Genomic DNA, 22,052 nt, shown 5'->3' with positions numbered 1-22,052 from the left:
GCCTTTACAATTTATTGTCAGGCAACAAAGAACTCAGTGAAATATGTATAGATACATATGTACAGGTAGACTCAGCTTTGCTTTCTGTCCTTACATCCTGGATGTGTTCGTGCTGAAATCATGAAAGCAGCTTGTGTGATTTTTTTTTTTTTTTAATGACTTCATTCTTTGCTGAAAAGAGAATATGTTTGAGTCCGGTGCTGAAGTTATTGTGGGAATCGTCGTTTTGCATGCGATTAACTGGTCAAGAGGAGTCAAGTGTGTGTTACTGTCCTTACTATGATACATATACTACATGCAGCTGGCAGATTCTGGACTCGCACAGCTGGTGGATCCACAGAATAATTGTTTGTTCTATTACTTTCCAACATCTTAAGAGCTTTTTCCCTAGACAGCTTTAATTTCTTTGTGTGTTAGCATTGCATGTTCAGAAAAGTATGTAATTCCAAATGCTTTGGTCCTATGTAATATTAGAAGTTTATTTGAAAGTAAAAATCATTGCTCGGAATCTTATCATCAAGAATTACCAGCTTCAGATTGTCACTCTTAGAACTCTAAAATAGTAATTAAATTTCTCTGTAATATTTAAGGTATTATTTTATTTGAAACCATTCTGGATGTGCCATCTCATTTACTTTGTGAGCATTCTATTGCAAAGTTAGTAAATGGACGCCTTAAAAATCCTGCCTTGTGTCCATATAGATATATGAATTCTCTTGCCTTATTTCCTTTAGATAGAACCTTCCTTAGAGAAAATCTATTATTTAAAAAAAACTTCATTCTGAGTAAAAGTATTTAGTTGCAAATGCCTTCCTTTTTCAGCCTGTAATATAGAGTACTGTTGAGTAATTAATGGATATAATTATGTTCTAGTAGCTCTGAACCTATAAATATGTTAATGGATGCTATTTCTATCAGTTTAGCTTGACATATCAGAGTTCTTTGATTACCAGCAGTGCAGCTAAAAATGCACTTAATATTTTATTTGGCAGAAGAATGAGCACAAAGCAAATAGTGAGAAATAGATCTTGAGTCAATAACAGGAAAGAGAATAAATACTATAGACCAACTTACCGAATGCATTTGCAAGTTGTTTGGATAGCAGAGTGAGTCCTTTAAAAGGTACTTTTGGGGGAAATATAGGGAAGATTATACATTTTAAATTAGGCTGTTAGCAGGAGGCTGTAAATTCTGTTTTGACTTTATCCTCTACAGTTGGTACAAAGGTACAATTTCTGTTTATAAATCACGACTAAGAGACTATCCTTTCTGTTGCGGTTTTGGCTAAGACTTTTAAAGGCAGGCCCTTATTCTGAAAAGTTCTTTTCTGACCTGATTTTGGCATTTACTTATCTTGATATTGAGAAGTTGATGGTCTGCTTACATCATAAACGTGAAACAATCAGTATTTTCTATTCATCTATATCAGTTCTTTTATAAGTCCTACATACAAGGAAGAGAGTGAACCCAAGCAATTTATAGTTCTTACAAATATTTTTAACTTTCTCAGTTTTCTGAATTTTATGGAAGCATTGATCTCCTGCATTGAAAGGAGATTTAAGTGTTTACTAACTTAAACGTACTGACATTACACAGGGAGCAGGGCACCTTTCATTGTTTTGCTGCCACCCACCCTCTCTCTCTGTCTTTTCTCTACTAGCTCAAAGCTCATGTCGGAAATCTCTGCCTTCACTTTAGTATAGACTTCAACATTTTTCATCATAGCTGGCCTAAGTGTCATTTTATTTTCTACTTATCTTCACTTTCTCTCTCTTCCCAAATACACATATGGCCTAAAATAGAATTAACTCTCCCTGTCCCTTTCCCACTAACAAACTATAAGCAGCCCCGTTGACCTTCATCCCAATGGGGTGTCTAAGTGAGACATTTGTGGCTGGCAGGGAACTGCTCCCTGCTGTGCATTCTACTTTCTTTCTCCCTCCCTATCTTCTTCCTGATTTCTCCTCCCAACCTCAGTATCTTTTCTCCTTTTCTGCTGCCTGGGCATGTATGGGTATTGCTCTCTCCACTGGCACTGAGCAAGATTAAAAGGCTAGGTTGTGATCACACTCACACTCCCATTTTTTCAGTCAGTGTTCCTTATACTTACCCCAATCATGGAATCATTATGCTTGAAAGGGAAGGTCAGACATTCATCTAGGACTTGTTTCCAGAGAGAACTGAAACTCAACCATCTCAGACAACGAGCAATCTTATTCTCAATTCTCTCTGACAAGAACAATCTTACAGTTTGTCTGATAAACTTTCAATGGATTACTCAGGTGACGTCTAAATCCCTTTAAACTCTGACACTCATCCTGTGTTTAAAAGTTCTTATATTTAGAAACTCATTTCCTAAGTGTAATCTTAATGAAACACATTTAAATGTTTTGTCTTAATGGAAGAGGAAAAATATTTCCCATCTTTTCTCATCTGCAAAATCTTTTAATCCAAGGAATTCTGAATCCATCACAGAGTTCGGTATCAGTGTTCCGAACATGATGGCTCCTTTGCTGATGGCCTTGGATTTTCTGTTCTGGTCGCTTTGCTCTTTCCCATCTGTCTGTGTCTAGCCTTGTGGCCCCTTCAGCAGTCTTCTCTAATGATTCCTCATCCACTCTGTGATATGATTCAGAATCGATAATCATCTGGGTTGAGAATGCTCTCTCTCTCTGTGCTGGACCTCATTTCTCCTATCTCCCCATCCTCATCCCTTCTGCTAACCCTCGCTGGCCTTCTCTGTTAGATCCTGCCATCTGGAACAACTTAACTGTATCCTCCACCTCATTAACTTTCCACCCCTTTCCAAATCTCACCTGCAACCATGTCCTTTCTCCTTTGCCTCCACCCCTTCATTTCATACCATCAAAGCTAGTGCATTTAACATATTTATCTTTCTAGCCTATCAACTTTTTAAAATAATATGCACTTAATAGATATTTCACAAAGTAAGGCTGTCTTGTTTTATTGGAGTTTCATCTATGGCTAGGGCATGGGGCATATTTCTCTCTCAAATAGAGAGACCCCACTTGAACAGGAGAATGCTGCAGCTGGGTCCTAGGCAGGTCTTGTTCTCGCACAAGTGCTGCTTGTGGTCCTGATTGTGATGGATTTCTTGCTGTGCTTCTAGTCCACTGCTTTGAGGGGGTTTACATTGAACAGTGGCCTGGACCGCTTTACTCTCCACTGGACTGAAGCTTTCCATTTATATAACTAGTTAGACTTATCATAATGGCGCATTTATTTCTCCCCTGTCTTCCAAATGGGAATTGGATGCTAGAAATACTTTACCTCCTTCCAGGAGGTACCCATCCTCCAGAGGAAATGTTTGGCTATGCCTTGTATGACCCCATATGAACAAGAAGGAGTCTACACCCTTCTTATATGATTGTAGCAGGTTAGGAAGAAATATCTGGTTCATTACTAGGAAAAGGAAGGCCAATGTAGGATAGGCATTCTAATCGATTAACTTATATACTTTTGGGAAATGTTTAGGAGGAAGAATGGAAGTAAGGATAGCTAACATTTATTGAGCACTTACTTTCTGCCAGGTACTATTCTAAACATTTTACATGTACTAACTCATTTAAATCTTACAATATTATCATCATTATCCCCACCATACAGATGAAAAAGAAGAGGTTCAGGGAAGTTAAGGATCATTCCTAAGATCACAAGTTTGGAGGACAGGAGGAACCCCAGTGTTTCATTTTTGCCATTGTTTTTTTCTCTTCTAGAAAGGGATAGAAACCATAGACCTGCCTATCTAGAATAATAAAGAGAAATTGATCAAGACAACACCTCACTAATCTCTCAGCGTTCATTATGGTAGGGGAAATAGAATAGACTTAGAAATCAGAAGATATGTCAACATTTCCTAGCTTTCCTATTTTTACTTGTGTGGCAAAAACAAACAAACAGAAAAACTGAATTTCCCCCACTAAATCTCAGTTTCTTAATCTGTAAATTAAAAATTACTTGTGAAAACTGTTTTATACTCATGTTAGGTATAACAAAATGATTTAATTTTCTACTACAGTTGATTTATTTGAAATTCTTATCTTAGTAAATTCACTTTATTCTTGCAGAAAATATATAATTTGTTAACTTCCCACTATCTGAGAGGACGCAAAATACATAGTTTCTAGGGATAGGCAAGCAGTCAATGTTTGAATCTCATCTTTTTCTCTCTTTTAGTTTCTTACCACTATTTTGCCCATATACATGAGAATTATGTTAAATTCAAAATTAGTAACTGCTGCTTTATTAAATATACAGAAGAAAATATTATTTACAGATTTTTAAAATAATTATTTAAGTTTCAGTATTGCATATATCCAAAAGAAAAATGCACGCAGATATTTATTACATGTTGCTCCTTAAAGGATGTTACTGCACCCTTCAAACCAAGGAAACTTTGACCTTGCCATTACAAAAAGCAATAAAAACAGTGGTCTTGGATGTCTCAGTCAATGATGACTACCTAAATTCAGGCAAAGCTTGGGGTATTAGAAAGTGAGAAAGAGCTTCTTACTAATAATTCCAACTACATTATTAAATAGCTGAATATATGAAGAATATAATAAGTTACATTTGTACTAAGGAAATTTCTATTCAAAAGAGATGAATTAGGAGAAAAGGTAAAGCTAAATATCACTAAAGATATGTTGTCATCATAATAATGGAAACCAATGGAGGGAAACAAATTGATTTACAAATTATTATTATGCTTTTTAATAAGTTGAAATTATACTATATGTATAATACATGTTTTGTCTTACATCTTCTTCCTAATATTCTGCCCATTTGTGCACATTAGCACACACTTGTCTTAGGAAACTGTTACTGTCTCTGTAGGTTTTCCTTCCGTGGATAATATATCTGTAGTTTGTTTTCCAGTTTTCAGTCTAATACATGATACTGTATTGTCTTTAAAGAATTTATTTTGTGCTTTAAATTGTTGCCTTCATGTATCTTCACTTTCAGGTCTTCTGATACATATTTTCTGAGAAATGTGTTTAGGATACACATCTCACACATTTTCCCCAAGGCTTTCTTAAGCTAATAGAGGTGGCAGAGAGAAAAACAGTGGGAGAAATAGCATTTGGATACCATAATATCCAAAAACCAAAGCAAAGATGAGAGAAGGAGAGGCAAGAAGCAGCCTGTTTTGTAAGTGGGTCATTGCTGACCTTTGAGAGAACAGTTTTCACAGAGTATTGATGTCCAAACCAGATTATAAGGATTCTCTGCATTAAAGGCAACAAGGGCAGACCACTCTTCTAAGAAGTCTGAAGGTGAAGGTTAGACTATAGATGGGCAGCAGCCTGTGGGGGTGGAGGGCGGGGTCATGGGGAATAAGGAAGGCTGTTATAGGATGGGAGAAATCTGAGCATTTTTTTAAAGGATAGAACCAGTAGGGAGGCAAAATTTCAAGATGCAAACTAGAAGTGGGATGAACTCTAGAACCAGGCAAGACAGGTTGAGTGTGAGACTAGGAGACAGATGGCAGCCAGCTAGAGTGAGCAAGAGGGACACTCTTGTCACAGAGACAGGAAAGCATAGGAAGAAAGACTTTGAGGTGGACATTAAGGAAATTAATCAAACTTGACTTTCTTAGTAAATCAGAAGATGAGTCTAAAATCTCCTATTTTTATGAGCACCCAATCCAGGGGTTTCTAAATTTTTCTCTCCATTGGAATTACCTCATAACCTTAAGAAAATAATGTTGCCTGGATCCAACCCCAGAGATTGTGATTTAATTGCCTGGAAGTGTGGCCTGTTCTTTGGAATTTTAACACATTCCCCAGGTGACTTTACTCTGTTAGCTGAGTTTGGGAGCCATGGACCTAACGTATTGGCATCTTCATAGAGATGCCACTAGATATGTTTCAGCCAGAGACAAGCCCAGGAATTTTACTCAGCTGCTAGAAGGGAGAAGCTGAGCAGATATAAGGGCTATGTAACTGCTATAGCCTTCCTGTGACTTTGAGGCCAGAGCCTGTCTGAAAATGGCAGTGGATCCAAAAGATAAAGAGACACCATATCTGAATGTCATCACTTCAGCCCCTGCTCAAGAACTACCTTAAGGGAGCTCTGAGCAATCCCTTAGACTTTGTCAGTTAAGTTAGCCATTAAATGTCTTTAACACCTAAGCCCATTAGAGCCAGGTCTTTCTGTTATTTGCAATCAAAAGAGGCCTGATACAGGTTATAACATATTTGTGTGTATACATTTTGGTGAGAGTTTTGAAGACATAGTTTAAAAATGACAGTTGACTCAACGATTTGCTGAGTCCACTCCTGAGTTGCTCACATTCCACAGAACTGTGTGAACACCCCTGCAAATCTGAGCCTCCAGTCCTGTATGAAGTTATGAGCGCCACTGCTAATGTAGGATTTTCAGTGGATCATTTTGTTAAGTCCTCAAGTCTGCCCTCCTTGGCAGTCCACATCAACGTAGACTGGAAGGAATGTTCCATGGGGATGGAAATGAATTTTGTAATTTTCATGTGTCTTTTTGTCCTTACTATTTAGGGACCTAAGGGCTAACTGATTTCTCCCTTCCTTCTCCCCTTATGTGGAAGGTTATTATATGGAGAGAATAGTTGAAAGGCAGGGTTATAAAGTTTTCTGCTTTGGTTGTATGCGGTGCAATGTTCTGAGCATCTCGGCTCTTCTCATTGCTCCCTCTTCTCTTCTGTTACTTTTCTTCTTCCAATGCTAATGGACGTAGCTACTCATGCAAAGGAGTTCACCCTCATTTGTATGGTGCAGAAAGTCTGTTGCCCTAGCCCACAGTGAAGAGTAGACTTCATTGGTTAAAGTCACCTTCTATGGAGCCAATTGTTAAATGTTAAATAATTTTTTGAACTAGCTTTTAAACACAATTATTTAAAATTATATAAATTTGCAATTAAATGATATTAAAACAGAGGTAATGAATACTAACAATTCATCACTTTCTAATCATTACTATATTTTATGTTCTATGCTCTTGAAGCCTACTGTATCTATGTGGGAGAGCTACTCTATAATGGTGTGCCACACATCTCTTAGCAACTCCACATTCAATGACACGAAGTTGGTAGATTGAAATTGGCCATAGTGGGAGTATTTACACCAGAGAAATTGGTGGATGCTATAAATCAAGGCATGCCCTTACCCCCGACAAAGCCACTTGTTAAACATTTACCAGCACACCACTGAATAGGTACTCCTGCTCTGTGTATTCATAAACCTGTATAGATGGCTTTCATTATGCTTTCTAAATTTGATGATAATTCTTTGTTTATCTGTATACAACCATCAGACTATGAATTCCTTGAAAATTAATATCCATGCTTTACTTATCATTATGTCACTGGCAAGTACAAAGTATTTGGCACAAGGAAAATGCCCAATAAGTATCTGTGGAATGGATAATGTTAATATTTATTTATTTATTTACTGAGACAGAGTCTCACTCTGTCGCCCAGGCTGGAGTGCAGTGGCGCGATCTCAGCTCACTGCAGCCTCCATCTCCTGGGTTCAAGTGATTCTCTTGCCTCAGCCTCCCGAGTAGCTGGGATTACGGGCACCCATCACCACACCCAGCTAATTTTCTGTATTTTGGCCCGGCTGGTCTTGAACTCCTGACCTCAAGTGATCTGCCCACCTTGGCCTCCCAAAGTGCTGGGATTACAGGTGTGAGCCACCATGCCTGGCCGAATGATGTTAATTTTTAAAGATCTCCTGGCTTAACCAATCCCACACACTTGTTTTGGGCTTGGAGTGTTTCAGATAACGCCTTTTCTTTTCACCACAGTTCTTAATTTTTCACATCACATGGGGAAAGAAAGCTCCAGGAATATTCTGAGGATCTTTCTATTTTTTGCTTATTTGTTTGTTTTGAGACAGGGTCTCTGTTGCCCAGCTGGAGTGCAGCAGTGCAATCTTGGCTTACTGCAGCCTCATCCTCCCAGGCTCGAGCAATCCTCGTGTCTCGGCAGCCTCCCCGCCACTCCCCCCACCCCCAAGTAGCTAGGACCCCACCATGCTGGTATTATTATTCTTTTTTTTCTTTTCTTTTCTTTTTTTGGTAGTGATGAGGTCTCCCTATGTCCCTATGTTTGCCCAGGCTGATCTTGAACTGCTGGGCTCAGGCTATCCTCCCATCTTGGCCTCCCAAGGTACTGAGATTACAGGCGTGAGCCACTCTACTCCTGCGCTCGGCCTTTTCTGAGGATCTTAATATCCTCTAACATCTGCTGATTTCCCAATTTCCCTTTTAACTAGAGGGGTGTTCCATACCTTCCTCCTTCCCCTCCTCCTCCCAAAGCCTGCTCAAGGCTGTCTGGAGGAAAATACTGTCAGGGGACCAGAAACAGCGCCAGGCAGCTGGAGGCTGAAGGACAAACTATTGTTAATTCTGCATGACAAAATTCCCAGTTGAATTCAATCTGGGGAATATCTAGGACCCCACAGAGTTTCTGAATGAATTGAGTCTTTCCTAATCTATAAAGCTAGGTGACCTTATACAGATCAAAAATGAATTTCGTTTATTGCCTTTGTTTTTCTAAATGGTTTGTTGATGAATTTGGTTTACAGGCTGTGAAGACTCAGAAAGTATCAGAGTAAAGATAGTTCCCAAGAGTGATTAATTCCTTGTGATATTTTATATAGATGCTATTTATTTGTTTATTTTAAATGTATGCCTTCCAAATGTTAAAATCTATGTCAGGATTAGTGACTCAAGGCACACTGACCACAAACTTTTGCCTCAGCTACATCCCAAATATCAGCATAAGTAAAAAGGGCAGTTCTAAAAATAGGAGAAAAGGGTATCAAGAAACAAGAGATTTTCAGAAATTTGTGGAAGATGGAAAGTGGATAAACCAAGCAGACATTACAATCCAGAGCAAATACAAGAAAAGTAGAGGGAGGAGCCACACTTCCTGGCCATGGAAACACAGACAGGCTTCAAACTTGTGTTGTTTTTGGAAATCAGGCAGAGGAAGGAGGCAGAGAACAAGATGATTTTTTGAAGGATGGAACAGCTGAGAAAGTTAAACACCTCCTTCACCTTCATCACCTTCCCTATTGTTCTCTAATCTAAAATTAGAAAGCCAGTCTCTTAAGAAATTCATGGATCTGTAGTGATGACCCCCCAAGAAAGCCCTCCCCATTTTGGTGTGGAGTTGAGGAATAGGCAAGTGTACTGCCTGCTCACCCTGCTGCCTGTCTCCCACCCGAGGCCTTGGGTGAAGTCTGCCAGTGATCATGCCCTGTTATCCTGGGGAAAAAGTGGTTAAGAAAACATAGTGCTATAACTCACACCAGCTACTTGTATTAGGCAACCTAGTTCTTTATTAATAAATGTAAACTGATAACTAGGGATCATTGACATTTTTTGGACTAACAACTGACCTGAAGAAAGAAGAGGTGATTCAAGAACAAAAGAGAGATTTTTAAAAATTCTAATGAGTAGCCTCAGAAGCATTCAAGTGAATATTGCATTCAAGACGGTATCACATCCACAAAGCATGACCAGCTATAATGACAAGGGAGCAAAAGAGAAATATACAGAATTCACAGAATATAAAACTATGACTGCTAAAATTAATATTCACTAAAAGAAACAGTTTGACAAAGTTAAGGCAAATACTTGAAAAAAGTAGGTACGTAGAAGATCAATTGAATAGGTACAACATCAACCTAAAAAGCATTTGGAGAACAGAGGAGAAAAGGGGAAAGAAATTATAATAGAAATGATTGGTGTAAATTCTCCAAATTCAAACATGTTTTCAGATTGAAACGGCCCTTTGAGCTCTAAGCAAAATTACTAAATAAAGACATAAACAAATCCTCTTCCAGGACATCGTGGAAAAGGAGAAGATCCTAAGAACTTCTCAAGAGAAATAAAAATAGGTTTCCTACAAAGGAATTAGAATCAACTTTGTGTCAGATTTTTATCAATACCAGATTAAAAAAATGCTTTCAATGTTTGAGAAGAAATGCTTCAAACCTAAAAATGTCTATCAAGGGTGAGCATAAAATAAATACATTTTTAGGTATGCAGTGATTCAGAAAATTTAAATCCAACACATGCTTTCAGAAAAAAAATGAGTGGAGCTTATACTTAAGCAAAAATGTATATAGAAGTAATCTAGGAAAGAGGAAAGCATGAAAGTCGAGAAGCTGTGGATCTAATTTAAGAGTGCAGCAGAATGATATCCCAGAATGGCAGTTATATAGTAGAGTACAGTCAATCCAAATGAGAACCAATCATCAGAGTCAAGGCAGAAGGCCTGATGAAGAATATGGATTTCTTAATAATGACAAATTAATTATAATTGATAATCTATCAATTATAATTAATTCTATCAATTAATTATAATTGATAGAATTTTAATAATGTATTAAATTAATGATAAAGTAAAGATATAGTTTTTCTTTTGTCAACAAGAAAAAGAAAGGCAAATAGAAATCCTAAGGGGGACAAAAGCTGGACAAGAGGTAAAAATCCAACTATGAAGCAATGTAAAATGTGTCATGTTTTTGAAAAACTTTTGGCAAATTAACTTGACCTTTATACTTGGAAGATTCTCTCCATTGAGTAGCACAGATTTAGGAACATAGAATGCATCTCCTGCTTTAGGGATTCCATCATATTATTTGATTCTCCAATGAAAAATATTTACATAATCATCATTTTATAATTGTTATTCATATTTAAAATTTTATATTCTATCTGTACAGAGAAAGCATAAACTCAATTATAACTAGGAAGGGAACATAAATGTTATTAATATAAGTTTTTACAATATAAAGATAGTTACATACCTGACTAGCTTTATGTTTGTGGAGGAAAGACAAGTGCAGGGAAGTATAGGGCTGCTAACTGCGTTAACTTACATAGAATATGTTGTAAAATACTATGTGAAGTTGACATGGTAAGAAAAACTACAATTAAAAGGACTGACAGTATGAAAAGTTGGCCCAGATATAAAGCAATTGGAACTTTCATATACTGCTCATAGAAGTATAATTTGATACTACTACTTTTGGAAAACTGTTTGGTAGTATCTGCAACAGAACGTATGCATATCATATGGCCCAGCAGTGCTACTCCTAGTTTTCTACCCAACAAAAATGCATGCTACATGACTCAAAGACTTGCACAAGAATGGTCCTAGCAGCACTGTTTGTAATAGCACAAAACTGGAAACAACCCAAATATCCCTTAACAGTAGAATGGATAAATACATGTGGTAATTATTGGCATACTATGCACCACTCTGCCATGCAATAAAATGCATGATTCTCACAAACATAATGTTGAGTCAAAGAAGCTAAGCAGGAAAAATGTATATTATGTCATTTATGACAGAGCTCAAAACCATTCCAAATCTATCTATGAGGGTAGAAGTCAGGATAGTCAGGGAGGACCCACACACTTATGGGGATACCAGAGCTCTGCTATTTCTTATTCTAAGTTGTGATTATATGGGTATGTTCACTTTCTGAAAACTCACCTAGTTGTTCATTTTTGAATTGTGTACTTTTCTTTGTGTATGCTGTATTCTAATAAAAAGTTTATTTTGGCCGGTTGTGTTAGCTCACACCTGTAATCTCAGCATTTTAGGAGGCTGCCATGGGAGGATTGCTTGAGAACAGGAGTTCAAGACCAGCCCAGGCAACATGGCAAGACCTTGTCTCTACACAAAATTACAAAATTAGCCAGATGTGGTTGTGCATGCCAGCTACGTGGGAGACTGAGGTGGGAGGTTCTCTTCACCCAGGGAGGTCGAGACTACACTGGTGAGCAGTGATCGCCCCACTGCACTCTAGCCTGGGTGACACAGCAAGACCCTGTCTAAAAAGAAAAAAGAAAAAGAAAACCTAGTAAGCCAAGTAATGCCAATATTTATTTTGGCATTTTCAGAAGTTTGGAAACTGAAGCAGTAAAAAGAAAAAAATTTCCTATTGAGGAAGGGGAATGAGGGAGAGAAAGAATGGAGGAAGAAAACTTTTACTTTTTATCGTTTACTCTCCTGTACCATTAACATTAAAAAGAGAAAAACAAAGTGATTAAAAGTAATATTAACATTACTAATAACAATAGTTACCATTTATTTCATGCTTATCATAATTGAGATACTGAACTGGGTATATTATGTAACTATGTCAATTAAATTTTCATACCTTACATTCTTCACCACAATTATTAAGGTGAAATTTATTAACCCAGCTTAATGATAAGGAAGCTAAACATCAAGATACCCAATTATAATATAAAAGACACAAAATGTTATTTAGGAAGAAAATTTTTCAGCAACCCAAAATATGTTTCTTGTTGTATTAAGGCACATTTTAGTTCTCTAGCATTTGAGGGTTAGGCAGGGGAAGCTCTTACTGTGTTTATAAATCTCATTGCCCATTAATGAACCTGGAGAGATAATCATACCTGGCAACAAATTCTAGAAGGAATGTATACTATGAATGTTTATCTAATGTATGTTAGGGACTATAATTATGGTATGGCAAAAAGATAAAGTTATTTTTAAAACTCTTTCTCTGTTGACTCACTACAAAAGCCAAGGGCACAGTATGATGTCATAATGCAGGGAAGTAATTTCTTCAGGAAATGCAGGTAGTAGAGTCTGAGCATATTGATTTTTGGAGCTGTAGCTCAGCGTTTCCCAACCTTTGTTCTTCATAAAACTAACCCTGCTAGATGTGAATAGTTACTCCATCAGAAATGGGTTCGAGTTAAATTATCTTGGAAATGCCAAAAAAAAATGTAATCTCCCTTTTGTAGATTCAAAACCATATTAGCATATTAAAGACCCTTAGAAGTTTGATAGAAAATAAATCCAATTAATTTTGTTTAACCCAGTATTTTCCCGATTTATCTGGTGATAGGACCTTTCTTCAAGTAGTGCTAACACTGCAGAAACCAGATTTTTGGAAAGCATTCATTTATCTCAACACAGGTTGGAGCATAGATGCACCAGCCATTCTTAGATCCTTAGACAGTGGCTTTCAAACGCAGGTTGTTTCAAGTGCACACTTGGCAGGTGCAAAGAGAAAATGTCGCAGTGAATTTTGAGAATTGCCTCCTGTGCCAGTATTCTCTGGTATTGTTTACAAAATTAGACACACAAGCTTTAGAGTTCAGATGTGTAGAAGGCAAAGTTTTCACTTTGTTACAAAAATTTAGGAGCCTAACAAGTTCTTTCCTAGACAGAGTCTGCCTCCTCACTTCTGCACAGAAATAAACTAGAGACATGTCTGTAGTTGAATTGGACTCCTTCACTCACCCCACACATACCTCCAAAGTGCAGAGCTGTCTGCATTTTGAATCTATCAAATCATTTCAAGTCAATTCTATCAAACCATTAAGCTCTGTGCCATGAAGCAAAAAGAGATGATTTGAACTCATAACATTTAAAAGGCAGCTATTACTGATTGATCCCCCAGATGGTGAAAGAGGTAGATGACCTTCATACATTCTACTTTTGAATACAGCTTCTTCCTGGGAAGCCTGAAGCCTGGCAAGTTAAATTCTCTACTCAATGTACCTTCCCCCCATATAGATGAATAACTACACTTTTGGGAAGAGGTTCAGTTTTTCATTTATACATTAGAGAATATTCACAAAATATAAGCATTTTATCATTAGTGTATCTATGCTAAGCTCTTTATGACAATAATTAATATAACTTCATAATAAAACAATGACATAAAGGATGATAGTCATCTTTCAATTTGGTAGAGCTTGTGGGCATAATACCAACTGATCTCAGAACATTATCAAGTTGCTGTGATAAAGGTTAATGAGAAAGGGGATGCTATACCATTTAGAATTAGAATTTGATCTGTCAAACAAGCATTCTTATCCAAACTGATTCTGACAGCAGTATTATGGCACACCCTTTGAAAAAGCATTGATAGCCTGGGCTTTAATCCAAGATTGTACAGCTTGACTCATAGATGATTCCTGTTTGTGGAATCAAAGGCAGAAAAGATCAATGAACACGACAAAATGTCTAACCTCATCTCAATGAGATAAGGAAGGGTAGAGCAGTAATCAACAGTGGAAAACTAGCTCCTTAATGCAAGAGATTAAATTGAGTGGTTCAGGCTTACCATTGCTTTGTTTTTATGAAGAGCAAAGGATAGAATATCAAGTATTCTGGTAGGAAGAGGTTATTTTCATGAGATCTTTTTCAACATTTAGGTAAGCAATAGAAATTTTTTAAAGCGATTCTTACCAAATCCTAGGAAGGGACGGGCTTGTATACCACAAAATATGGAAAATGCATCATGAAATGATTCACCCAATCATCTAAAGAAAGGTGCGCTTCTATGCTTCACTTTGGAGAAGTTTAAAATATGCACAAGAATCTTGACTCATCAGCTGCTAGCAGAAATATATTAAAGTTCCCTTTTTTGCCCTCAAGGGAATATGATACTATGAAAAGATGTGAAGTTAAACAGGTTATGCATGATTTCCACCACACTGTGTTTAACTTGTATAGACTTTTGAGGGCCAGGAGTTCTACTAGAATGGGGAGGTGGAGAGAGAGACTTGAGAGGAAGGAGAGGAAAGAAGCAGAATTTTTGACTACAGCAGGCAATGAACTGGGAAAATAACAAGGGGGCAGTCAGGATTAACAGATATTAGCCACAGTTAGAGGGAAAACCTCTCTAGAAGGGCATTTTGAATGGAGGAAATCTTGGTCTTTCTCAACCTGGGTTACTCATCTGAACCGCAGAACACTGAAAATGCTTTGATTGATTGTTTTCTTAATTCTTCCAAGGTTGGTACACAATTAATATCATTCTACATGCACAGGAGTGTGGATACTTTAGAATAATAGGGCTCTATTCTCTCACTGAACCCAGGGTGGGAATGGCTACAGTGTTACGTATGAGAAGGAAAAGATCTTTGTTCTATATAAATCATTTCTGGCCAAAATTTTACTATTCCAAATGGTACACAGTGAAATCTTGAAATGATTATATTAAGTGCCAAAGACTTTTCTGGATGAATTAATCATTTGACTTAAAATGTCTTAAGGATAGAGATGGAAAGAAGAATGGGTTGATAACTATAGAAATAGAATACTGGCCATTGTACAGGCTTGAGATGATACTACAGTAATGCTAAATGTAAAACTAGACAAAAACTCAGAAAAATATTTGCTTGAGAAAAAGAAAATGTATGAATTATCTGATCTTTCCTATACCTCCAGTGAAATTTTAGACAATACCAAGGGTAAAATATGTGTTACATGGTGTTTAATATTCATATGGAAGCCCTCTGAGGTTTTGAAACAGATTATGCTAAATTCTCTAGACAGGACTTCTGCCAAGTCAAATTGAAAATAGTAGTAAGTATGGTTTATTTTTTTTCCCATCTCCCTCCCTTTTTTTTTTTTTTTTTTTGGCAAAATCTAACAAAGCTTTCATTTTCGTACAACCTTACTTTCGGAGCCAGCTTTTTGTTTGATGGAAGTAGTTCCTTTTTTGAGAAATTAACTCCTAGGGATTTTGATTGTTTCAGTCCTCCAAAGACTTGGCCTTTTTCACTGGAAATTTTAGATGGCTTAAATCTCCAACGGAAGAACTGTATACTCTTCAGCCAGTTGATATTCAGCATGGGAAGCTCTTCCTGGAATTTCTCAAAATGGCGATGGAAGTTGCTTCCTAATCTGAAGGACAGTTCTGCTTTCAGATTACTGTATAGGAGCCATTTTTTTCAAGTATTTCTCAATTTCTAGGTGCGTCACAGCTGGAAACTTAAGCATGTTTCTATCGTTTCCAGGAAAGCCATTATTTATCTATATATTATGCTTTTATTTTCCTAAAATGATAACATTCATTCCAACTTCAATATTTATATGTGTTCAGAGTATAACTATTTATATCCTAGAGAGATAAGATGATATATTTGTATAATATATATTTGTATACATGTAATACATATGTATACATATATACACACACATAAACATATACACACAAATTTATTGGATGCTCTGCAAAAATAGCCACTACTCTAATGGGCGTAGCCCATATCTTATTCCTCTTGGTATCCTCAATACCTAGCACATAGCAGGCAATCAATAATATAAATATAAATATCTAAATAAAAGCAAATTGGCAAACTAATAACGTAGCCTTCTTTTCTTTGTTTTTTGAGACGGAGTCTCGCTCTGTCGCCCAGGTTGGAGTGCAGTGGCGCAATCTCGGCTCACTGCAAGCTCCGCCTCCCGGGTTCACGCCATCCTCCTGCCTCAGCCTCCCGAGTTGCTGGGACTACAGGCGCCCGCCACCACGCCCAGCTAATTTTTTGTATTTGTAGTAGAGATGGGGTTTCACCGTGTTAGCCAGGATGGTTTCGATCTCCTGACCTCGTGATCCGCCCGCCTCGGCCTCCCAAAGTGCTGGGATTACAGGCATGAGCCACCGTGCCCGGCCAGCCTTCTTTTCAAACATCACTTCATGCAGCAGAAATGTGTTATGTGCTGCCATATGAAACAGTGGGCTGAAACTGGTTTATGAGAAATGTGTATGTGAAATTGCTTTGTAAAATTTTGTACAATTATTAGGTAGTCTTATGGCTTCATGAAATATAAATGTTTAAGATGTTGTAATTATACAATACAAATCTTGTTTAACAGACCTTGATTAATAACTAATTGATACTTTGTTATTAGCTGATGGATAAGTTCTTGATTTAAATATCAATTAGAGGATAATTCATTAATTTAATCATTTTTCCTCAGTGCCTCAAACAGCATTGAATGTTTACCCATGACATAAGAACAATCTGATAAATATTCCAATACTAAGATACAGTCATTCATTTGAATATGTAGATGCATTATTATAATAGGAGATATATTATGATATTGATTTTGATATTTAATATTTAGCTATTCTTTTAGGGTATGAATTTTATATACCATTTTAATAGCCAAATTAAGGTTTGAAAATAGTCAAAAATTCTAACGTGAACGCAATATTGATTCCTTATTTCAAAGACAGCTAACAGTTCACAAGAGAATAGTTGGGCTGAGGCCGTCGCATTTTATGCGTTTAGGCATCAACATGAGAATCATAGAAAACAATAGATACTTTAGTATTTCTCTCTAAAGAAGCATGAACATTGATTTATTTTGATGCTATCTTGGTACAGCAAATAGAATCATTTTAATAGAAAAACAACCCTTTGTTTATTTTGTGTGTTGAACCTGTGTGTTAACTATGCATTTTGGGAGTTTATACTATGTAAGACCATTTTTGTGGTCTAAAAGCAAGGTAGAACTCCTTTTTCTTTTCCACTAGAGAGAATTTACAAGAGAATTACATGGCAACAATTCACCAAGAGTTAATAGTTATTGAGTCATCAGTGAGTATATGCTACAAAACTGGGTCCTTCAAGAAATATATCTTTAAAATGTCCATGTTTAGAGAACATACAAAATACACGTCAGAATGAACAGCAATTTTAAATGTAAAAAAATTGTTCTATTAGATTGTGTACACATAGAGTTTATATTAAGTTAGAATCAATACAGAGACTGGTGCATATGTTCTTTTTTAGGACCTTATAAAATGGAAACACCTTAATATTCACATCCTCAAGGATTATGTGACACTGTATTAATGCATATGGAAATGTAACTTTTAAGTATTTTGTTATGAAAGAAATAGAGCAAAGTTGTTTGCAAAAAGGAATGCACAATGACAACTTCATTTATTCATTCACAAATATTTATTGAGCACCTATGTGTGAGATAAAACTCTGGGTGGTGAGGGTTTACACAGCAGCAAATAAAATGGGCCTTGTCTCTGCATCCAAGGGGCTTCACTTCTAATGGCAGAGTAAAACAATAAACAAATATTCAAATAAATGCACACTCAATGTTATGCAGAAAGTTAACAGAGGGTGTGAGGTTACAGAGTGAGGGGGAAAGCGCTATTTGAAATGGAGTAGTCAGGAACAGCCTCTGATTAGATGATACTTGAGCCAAGACATGAAAGCCACATGACTATCTGGGGTAGAGTGTTCTACACAGAGAGAAGAGCAAGTACAAAAGCCATGCAGCAGGAATGAACTTGGCATGTAAGGATCATCATGGGGCACAGTATTGCTAGAGCAGGGTAAGCAAGGCAAGGAGTTCAGGAGCCGCTTTTTATTTTTATCCTTTTATGTTGTTGTTGTTTGTTTGTTTTTGTTTTGTTTTGTTTTTTTGGAGACAAGATCTCACTGTGTTGCTCAGACTGGAGTGCAATGGCATGATCCTGGCTCACTGAAGCCTCAACTTCCCAGGCACAAGCAATCCTCCCGCCTCAGCCTCCCAGGTAGTTGGGACCACAGGTACATGCCACCACACCTGGCTATTTTATTTTATTGTATTTTATTTTTATTTTTAGAGACAGGATCTCCCTATGTTGCCCAGGTCTCAAACTCCTGGGCTGAAACAGTCCTCCTGCCTTGGCCTCCCAAAATGCTGGGATTACAGGTATAAGGTACCATGCCTGGCCAGGAGCTGCTTTTTAGATGAAGGATTTTTTTTTCTTTTCTTCTTTTTTTTGAGATGGAGTCTCGCTCTGTCACCCAGGCTGGAGTGCAGTGGCACGATGTTGGCTCACTACAAGCTCTGCCTCCCGGGTTCACGCCATTCTCCTGCCTCAGCTATATGAAGGATTTTAAGTTGGTTGCTTATCATATCCACATGCTGTCATGCCCCCAAAAGGTATGGATTACAAGAATACAAGACTACAATTTTAATTACTACCATACTTTACTTACTGGGCATTTCTTCACATTTACAAGGATCTTTTCTAGCTGCGAAGGGAGTCCTCATCCCAAACCTACGGTTAGCTTAGGTTGCATTAAGTTCTCAAAGTAATTTGCTAATTAATAGTAGCAAGAATCTTATGTATCATTTGTATCATTCTTACTGATTTCTTTTGTCTTTATTTTTCAGAGTTTTTTTGCATTAACAAATCAGTTGTATAAATATTCTTATATATATGTTCATTTATGTTTATTAACTTTTGAAAAAATTTCGTACCATTACTTTCACTAATAAGTACACTTTAAATGTAGAGAATTCCCCCTTAAGGGTTTATCAGGAAGGACTTACCTTCTTAGAGTTTGAGAAAACTGTAAACTACTGACTAATAAAGTTTAAAATACCTTTTATGTTTCTGTAAGCACCCAAATTTAAGTTAAATTCTTGAAACACAGCTTTTTCAGACATTTAAGAGCAAACTTTAAAATCCCCTAAAATAGAATCCCTCCTGTCGCCTTGGAGACATTATGGCCATCATGCTTTGTCTGTTGTTTTTCTCTTATCTGTCTAGGGAGAGTCATACATTTTCATGGCCATTAGGTTCATGCTAGATGTAGGGGAATAGCTTTAAAATGCAGTGGAAAGGAAACCCGTCAGGGATGGAAATTAAGTGTCTGAATTCATACAAACATGGGATAAGGGATGGTGTGGCTTTTAGAATCTGCTTCTCCAGCAAAGGTTCAGATGTTCCCTACTTTTAGGTCTAATAACATTACTTTCTAACAGAAGACCATGTTTTCTATAAAAATAAACTTCTGTTAATGTAACAGACCTGAAAGATCTATTTCATCTAAGATGATGATTGGAGTAAATCTTGAATAGAGGCTCATTTTAGGACAGAAGGACACCCTACTTGAGACATAAAGCCAGCCAGTCCCTGCCACCTTTTTTGACACTCTATTCTGTCCAGTTATGAGGATTGGGTGCTAAAGCCACTGCCTTCCCGTCCCAAAGTCAGAAGTGGTTCAACCTCACCTGGGCAGTGGCACAGCGGCAAGTGGGGCAGGGCCAGGGTGTTGGGGGTTCCTCCTTCAGTACAGGCTGACAGCTACTTCTCATCATCGTCTTCCTTTCAGGACCCTTGCTGATGATTATCCTTGATTGAGAAATTGTCATTTAGAGAGCTGTCTCACATCATTTAAAGGTGAAAATTTGGTGAGGCAAATCTAACCTTTTGATTAATTCCCTATAACTGGCAATCCTAGAGTTAGAGTTAAAATGAATTGCTCCCGTTTTTTTTTTTTTTCTTGTTTACATCAAAATCAAACTGATTTCAATTTTTAGAAATATTTGCTGATAGTAAATTACACAAGAATCATGGCTGGTTCTACTAGGTCAATCTAGTAGAGAAAATTGAGATTAGCAAGGTCTCCAGGTTATTAGAATTTTCTATTGGGATAAAAACCAAGTGAGACTAAATACTAAAAAGCCAAAGAGAAAGTTCATTTTCTTTAAAGTTCATGTAAATACTGCATTCCTTAAAAGTATCTGAGAAGAGGAGGTTGGGTTGCAAACTGAAATACCTACAAGAGCTAGGCATTTAATATTTATTTAATTAATAAATAATTGCCATCCCCCATGACCTAGATACACTGTTTGCATATTAAACACCTAAGGATATAGCCTTTACTTTTGCAAAGAAATATGTTATTTCCAGTTTTGCATGACGCACTGGGATCTTTCAGTCCATTTTAATTTTTTCCCTCTTTCTTAGAAGCTAGGATACAGTGAAATATGCCCTACCATAAGAAAAACAACAGTGCAAGCAATAATCCATGGTAAGAGACAATTGGTCATGGTGTCAGAGAGGCACTGGGAAGTGGTAGTGTCATGCTGGAAACTTATAGTCTGTTTAAGGAGGGCTGCAGCTACTCACCTTGATTATTGCCAGGCTGAAGTACAAGCCAGGTATTGTCAGATATTTAGATTTTGCAATAAAGCGCAGGATCTGTTTTTTTTTTTTTTTTAAATGGGAAATCTCCCAATCTTAAAAGGTTTATTCTATTTAAAGAAATACACTGTTGACTAACAAAATTCACTTATAGTTCAAATTTTGCCTGTGGCTGCCAGTTTCCAAGCTGTGTTGCATATTCTACAGAAGGAGAAAAAGTTGTTCCTTTATTCATTTGACAATCATTTATTGAGTATCACACCATGACTGGCACAGTGCGACTTTCAAAGATAAATGAGACAGGCTCATTGCTCTCAAAAACCTCAGAGTCTATTAGATGCCTGGAGAACAAACTTATACTCAGAGTTCAATTATTCCCTATATGTTTATAGGCGTCAAATCAATACTTACAGTTCCAGTCCTTCACCTGACCTTCAGTATATCTAATTTCCCTCAAATATGATATATCAATACACTAGCTCTCCTTGTATTAACATATGTATGTGTTCAAAGCATAAAAGTACAAAAGGCTGGGCGCAGTGGCTCACACCTCTAATCCCAACACTTTTGGAGGCTGAGGTGGGCGGATCACAAGGTCAGGAGATCGAGACCATGGTGAAACCCCGTCTCTACTAAAAGAATACAAATAATTAGCTGAGCGCAGTGGCAGGCGCCTGTAGTCCCAAGAGGGGGTGTGAACCGGAGGTGGGTTGAGTGAGCCAAGTCGACCATGATCCAGCCTGGGGGCAGAGCCAGATCTGAAAAAAAAAAAAAGTACAGAAAAACTGCAAAAAAAAGGATTAGTGCATGGTGGATACGTGTCATTATACATTTGTCCAAACTCGTAGAATGACCTTAACTACTAAGAGTGAACCCTACTGTAAACTGTGGACTTTAGGTGATAATGAGGCATCAGTGTAGATTCAGCTGTAACAAATGTACCACACTGGTGTGGGATGTTGATAGTGGGGGAGGCTGTGCATGTGGCAGGGCAGGAGGCATGTGGGAAATCTCGGTACCCTCCTCTCAATTTTGCAGAGAACCTAAAGCCACCATAAAAAAGTCTTTAAAACAAAACAGAAAGATGTGCAGCATGATTTTATATGAATTGTTAAAGCACACAAAGCATTAGTATATATGATAAGAACATCCAAATGTGGGAAAAGCATAAAAGTGCACAGCAGGAGGGTAACAACCCCCATTTGGGGATAGTGGTTGCCTCTTGGGGGAACGGGGAGGGATATGAGTTGGAGAAGTTGATCCAGAGTAGTATCTGGATCATTTTGTTTCTTTAAAAATATCTGA

At 37.3% G+C, this 22,052-nt stretch overlaps 1 protein-coding gene across 7 annotated transcripts in view; it reads left to right on the top strand.

Annotated features, from left to right (window-relative positions):
• Window positions 1-22,052, top strand: part of GRIP1 (glutamate receptor interacting protein 1) — a 715,306-nt gene that overhangs the window by 395,644 nt on the left and 297,610 nt on the right. The window lies entirely within an intron of this gene.

This window comes from Hylobates moloch, unplaced genomic scaffold (assembly GCF_009828535.3).
Source record: "Hylobates moloch isolate HMO894 unplaced genomic scaffold, HMol_V3 SCAFFOLD_12, whole genome shotgun sequence".
NCBI classification, from domain to species: Eukaryota; Metazoa; Chordata; class Mammalia; order Primates; family Hylobatidae; genus Hylobates; species Hylobates moloch.
The sequence above is the reverse complement of the archived record's forward strand: the minus strand, read 5'-3'. Positions and strand labels throughout refer to the sequence as shown.